This window comes from Mastomys coucha, unplaced genomic scaffold (assembly GCF_008632895.1).
Source record: "Mastomys coucha isolate ucsf_1 unplaced genomic scaffold, UCSF_Mcou_1 pScaffold22, whole genome shotgun sequence".
In the NCBI taxonomy this organism is placed as follows: domain Eukaryota; kingdom Metazoa; phylum Chordata; class Mammalia; order Rodentia; family Muridae; genus Mastomys; species Mastomys coucha.
In genome coordinates, this window is record NW_022196905.1 from 233,572,429 (window position 1) to 233,578,771 (window position 6,343).

A 6,343-nucleotide genomic window follows, 5' to 3' on the forward strand; every position below is an offset into this window, starting at 1 on the left:
TTTTCTATTAACAGCAAACATGAGATTTGGGGTTGCTATGGCAACCCCGCTTAATTGACATTTTCATTTCCCAAGCGTTTGTTCTGGGCAGGTGGGGCAGGCATGTGTCCTCGGGGATATGTGAGAACGAGGGTATCACAGTTGCTTCTGCTCATGTCCATCACTTGGGGGATGGTACCGCTCCCAGACAAGGCCCCAAGGATCTGAATGTTTAACAGGCAGTACACAGAGCATCCCCAGTCAGAAAAGCCAACATCACCATGTAACAGCAGCATGGGTGGGATGCTGAGGCTCAGGATGGCCGTGCAAGGTGGCTATAGCAGAGTCCCAGCCCAGTGTGACAGCTGGGAGCTGCTTCAGGCTGGCCTGTTGAGACAAGTTCTATAGAGAAAGAAAAAAAAAGGGGGGAGGGTATGCAGGCAGCATAGCGTGGCTGAAACACATTTTAAAAATGCAAAACTCCATTCATCTTCTCAAATCACCCTCATTTACACGTCATACATCATATTGTCAGCAAATCTGCTGCCCAAAGACAAAGGACAGGAGAAGAGGCAGGAGCTGCTCCCCAGGCCTCAGCGATGGTCGAATAGCATTAAGCTCAGAGTTTTCTGCCAGGACAAATGACATCTGCTACAGACCTCTTCAGGCTAAGACGAAGAACCGCTGCACAGGCGGGCAGCGTGGCCTTAGTCTTCACAACCGCGAGGTTTCCGAGGACAACGCACACGGAATACTAAACGCAACCCAGACAGGTCCCAACACTGCCACCTGCTTACTGTTCTGCCTGTGCTCGTCTGGGCCGTGATTGCTCTCCAAGGCAGGGCTTTGTGTATGTCTGTTACCAAGTGTACATGGACAAGACAGTATTCAGAAAGCACGGCTCCGTGGAGGAAAATATGAGCCGTTGGCAAATCCTTTTTGCAGGGATGGGAAAATCTCTAGGTGGAAAATATTGCTTTTGTGACTCCCTGGGAGCAAAGAACTGGCTAAAATTTTGAAGGGGCCGTGGCTTGCATTTTGCTAAAAAAGAAAGAAATGCTTTCTGAGAAGTGCATTTGGTTCATCCTTATCATAGCTTTATGGAGCCATTTTTTTTTCCCTAGGTTTGGAATGTCATCTTCGAGTCCTGAACCTCTCCTGCCTCTTGAAGTCACCCAGACCTCATATAAAAACCAGTAGTACTCATGTGTATGTGAAAAAACAAACAAAAGGGCACTGCCAGATACAGAGATAAATTAAATAGAAAGATGACATAGATGGATGCCCCAGGGACAGGTAGGGGAACATCAAACCTGAGCAGCATCAGCATCAGGAGGCAGGGTGGGAGGAGAGGGCATGGACATCGCACTGGGCCTCTTCCTATGAGTATAGAATGGGGACTGGAGAGTTGACTCAGTGGTTAAGAGCACTTGTTCTTTCGAAGGACCTGGGTTCGATTCCCAGCACCCACATGGAGGCTCACCACTTTCTCAGGCACCAGGTATGCATGTGTGTACAGATCTATGTGCAGACAAAGACCTATGTGTAAAATAGGTCCAAAACAAAATTACCCAAGTAGTGATAGCATACATTTTAAATTCCAGCATTCAGGAGAAAGGCAAGCAGAATGGATCTCCAAGTCTGAGGCCAGCCTGGTTTACAGAGTAAGTTCTAGGACGGTCAGGGCTACCCTTGTCTGAGACCATGTCTTGAAAAACTGAAACCAACCAAACAAACAAACAAAAACCATGGAACAGCATTCTTAATGTAAGCTTAGTATAGCTGATAGTACAGATACTCCTGGGGGCAAGAGGCATAGGTCCTTGTGTTCTTACCATAAAACCTGGTTACAATGTATAGCTGGGCAAGAACAGACCAGGAGCAAGATAATGACAAGATCCCTTTAGGGACAACTGGCTAATGATCTGTACAGCCTATCCCCCATTCCTGCTGAGAATAGAGATCAGGGATTCTCAAATGCTAGTTCCTATTCTGTCTGGACATCTGTCTGTATCTGTCCACTAAAATAAATTAAGGTTACGGCTTAGCCAGGTTGCAACTCCCAGTCCCCCAAAATAAATAAATACAAAGATTACTTATGTTTCTGTAACAAAAATGTCCTTCCCAAATTATTAAATCAGTGGCTTCTCTGTTCCATTCCTCTGATCTTACTGCATATTTTTATTGTTTATATTACCTCTAACTTAAAAAGACAGGCTTAAAAAAAAGTTTTAGACAGTCTCACTATGTAGTCCTGGCTGGCCTGGAAATTGCTATGTAGACCAGGCTGGCCTTGAACTCATAGAGATCTGAAGTGCTGGGATTAAATTCATGTGCCAGGCACCTTACTCAGCAAAAACAGATATTTTGACACTATTGTCCAATATCAATTGAAAATAACACCAGGTTTATTTACCTGAATCCTTGGATTTCACAAACGGATTGATTTCCTTCTGTCTTTCATCTCTTTTCACAAATCTAAAATTTCACTATATGCACCTCTTGTTTGTCAGTTGGACATTCTCCTTGCTATGTTCTTTTCCCACTGAGAACTCTGCTCTACCAGACTCCCCCTAGGATGGTCTCCTCCATGACTCTTCAACCTTCCCAGTTGCAGGTGTTCCCCAGCTGCTCAGACCAAAGCCTTGTTGTGAGCCTGGGAGCCTAGCATGCATAAGAGAGTCCACAGGGGCTAAGGGGGATGCCAGTGTTTGAATCCCCTCAGACCTGTGCCAAAGCCATTACTGAGGCCAGTGAGCCCTACTGTGTAGGAGTAATGTCAACCCAAGCCACCAGCCACCACCTTCAGCCTGCACTGCTTCCTAAGCCTCTTCAGTCATGCCTTGCCCTCTCTAGGGTCCTGCACATTCCTCAAAGCTGCCACCTTGCATCTAACACCTCCCCCACAGACAACCCTCCTAGGATGTGCCCACCTTTCCCCAGCGTTTGAATCTTCTCACGGCCTTGTTCTTATCACTGAAACTATCTTGTTTTCTTCCTGTCTCTCTACCAGGAATGTAAACTCCAACGGGGCCAACTGACCACTCAGGGTCAGACCTCCCTGGCTATGAATGCATTCCGAGGCAGACTTATGGAGTAAAGCAATCAATAGTTCAAACAGAGCTGGATAATGAATGGGTAATAATTCACTCGGCCCAGCGTCTCAAGCTAGAGCTACTTCAGGACTTCACATCCACCCGTACCTCAGACTCTCTTCTCTTTTGAACAGTAGCAATTAAAAACAGTTCAGTGCAGGCGTGGCAGCACCCAGTGGCTGAGGAAGGAGGTCACATAGCAAGTTCAAGGCTAGCATGAACTACATGGTGTGGTATTTATTGAAAACAAAACAAAACAAAACAAAATTTGGGGAGGAGAGTGAGTCAGGGCTAGAGAAATAAGTCAGTGGTAACGAGTACTTACTATTCTTGTATAGGACTGGGGTTCAGTTCCCAGCATGTACATAGCAGCTAACAAGCACTTGCAGCTACAGTTCCAGGGGATCTGACCCCAACCCCCTTCTCCTGCCTCCACAGGCATTGCCTGAATGTGGTTCACAGACAAAGACGCAGGCAAAGCATCTATACAGATAAAGTAAAAATAAAGTCAATAAAAAAAAATGCCCCCAGCTGATCCAGCTCAACCAGACCAGGGCTGGCTCTACAAACATGGCATCCACAGCCAGGCTTGCCCTGACAGCACACGCATGCGTGCCGGAGCCTGCAACAACCCGTGCCTAGGACCTGCTTGGTCCATTAACTCTACTAACAGTGGCTCAGGGTTGTGAACGAGGAGGCTTTAAATACAACAATTAAAAGGTTCTGAAGACAGACAGCATCTGCTTAGGCTTCTGGGGAATCACCTAAATCACTTGGGTCACAAGTTCTTGTTTTGGTTTTTCCCGAGACAGGGTGTCTCTGTATAGCCCTGGCTGTCCTGGAATTCACTCTGTAGTCCAGGCTGGCCTCGAACTCAGTAATCCGCCTGCCTCTGCCTCCCAAGTGGTGGGATTAAAGGCAAGAGCCACCAATGCAGGGCTTATTAAGAGGTTATTAAGAGAGCCTTGCAGTCGACTCCGCATGGTCCTACTCGTAAAGCTCACAGCTTCAGACTTCCAAATGGAAATTCAGTATGGTCAGATTTTTTTAAAGACAGGGTCTCATGCAGCCTAGGCTGACTTCAAACTCTCTGTGTATCTAGGATTGGCCTCGATCCTCCTGACTCCTAATTCTACTTCCTGAGGTGGCAAGATATTCACAGCTGATCTTGATTTTCGGCCTCCCACATCCTGCTTCCCCCTCAGCCTTCCTGGCCCAGCTAACAGCCTGGGTCTAATTTCTTCTGCCCTAGTGACTTGGGTGGAGGCTTCGCAGGCATTGCTGATGTTTGTGTGTTTATAGTATGTTATTGTGGATGTAGCCACAACATGCATATGGAGGTCAGACTACAATTTGTGGGAGATGGTTCTCTCCTTCTACCCTGTGAGCGCTGGGGTAAATCCAGCTCCAGGATCACAGGAAGGCACCTAAGAGTGAGTACATTTGGGTTCCTGGAACTCGGGTGTCAGGGATGCAGGCACACCCTCTTCCCTGCTGAGCCAGCTCTCAAGCCCCCCGTTGCTTATTGTTTTTGGTCTTTTTGTTTGTTTGGAAATGGGGGTTTACTATGCTGACCGGGCTGGCCCTGAGCATCAGACCCTCCTGCTCTGGCTCCATAGTGGGATTACATGGTGTGTGCCATTCCATTCCAGCTTTTTCATGTGCTACACCGTGACATTACACTCTGATAGACCTTCCCTTCAAACGTAATCTGCAATCCAATCATGTCTCTGCCAGGAGTTCTACCATAGCTTTACCATGTCTTAGCATCCAGGAACTCTCTTAAAACCAAAGCTCAATCCTATCACTGTCTTGCTCAGAGCTTTCAATGGCCCCCATGTTAACCAATTGATGTCTCCTAGTTTGTTCTTGTTTATTTTTGAGACAAGGCTTACTCTGTAGCACGGGCTGGCCTCAAACCCTTGCAAGACCCTGTTGCTCAGCCTTCCTCAACCAGGATCATAAGTGTGCACCACCATGCTCAGTTTTGTGCTCTCTCGCTCTCTCTCTCTCGCTCTCTCTCTCTCGCTCTCTCTCTCTCTCTCTCTCTGTGTGTGTGTGTGTGTCACAGCTGTACTGTCTCTTAACATGTGTGGCAAGGCATCTGTTGGCTTGTGCTTTACCTCTCCTGTCCCTCTGTGAAGAACACTAAGCTCCACATGTTAGGATCTTTGTCCCCAGTGTTTGCCGAGGGCTCCCAGGCAGTTATCCCCAGCCTGGTGTGGAGCCAAGGCCTGCAAAGGTTTGTGAATGAAGGGCATAGGACGGCTGTTTAAACAAGAAAGAGAGCAGAGGGATACTTCTGACTTTCTTGCTCCTTAGGGAGATGGATGGGGTGAGGGCCATATAGGAACCCAAGTTCACCTTACCCCCTCCAAGTGCAAACTCTAGAGGTGCCTGAGGGAAAGGGAGGGAAGGTTCTACACATTCCTGAGTAGGGTAGGCAAGAGATTCAGGTTCAGGGTCTCAGAAAGGCACCTAAGATCATTCTTGTGTTCCTGGTCCCAGACTCAAGGCTCAGCTAGGAAAAACAAAGCTAGATAGATCTCTGCCTGTGGCCTTCCAGTGTCTCTGATCCAGACACACACTGAAGAAGAAGAAAAGATGCAGCTGTGGGCAGGAGAGCCACCGAGATGCCACTGAGAAACCTGGCCACCTGGGCTGGGCTAGTGGCACTACCCAGACAGGTGCAAATTCTCTTGTTAAGCCCTTCTTAAGCCAGGCTCCCATGACCCACACTCCCTCCCCTCTTTCCATCTAGTTACCATAAGAGAAAAGCAGATTAAAAATGTCTCCCACGTGGCTAGAACAAGGCAGCACCTCCGTCCCACCCACGCTCGTCTCAGTTCCACAGGCTCCGTTTCCTCCTCAAACGCTCAGGGATTGAGCTTTGAGAAACCTCCACAGCTTGACTGTGACGGAGGCAGCTCATTTATGGCCAGAACAAAGCATAGCCCATGGAAGGACTTCACATTCCTTTACAATTCTGTAGTATAGGGAAATAGATTTAGTTGTGGTTCCAAGTTCTCTACAAAGCTCCTAAGGCAGAGATTCTCAACTTGTGGGTTGAGACCCCTTGGGGTAGCATATCAGAGCTTTACATTCCGATTCATGACAGTAGCAAAATTACCGTTATGAAGTAGCAATCAAATAACTTTATGGTTGGGGGTTGCCACAACATGAGGAACTGTATTAAAGGGTCACAGCATTAGGAAGGTTGAGAAAGGTCCTAAAGCCTAGGAACTTCTAGACTGGTAGAAGTCTTTTAT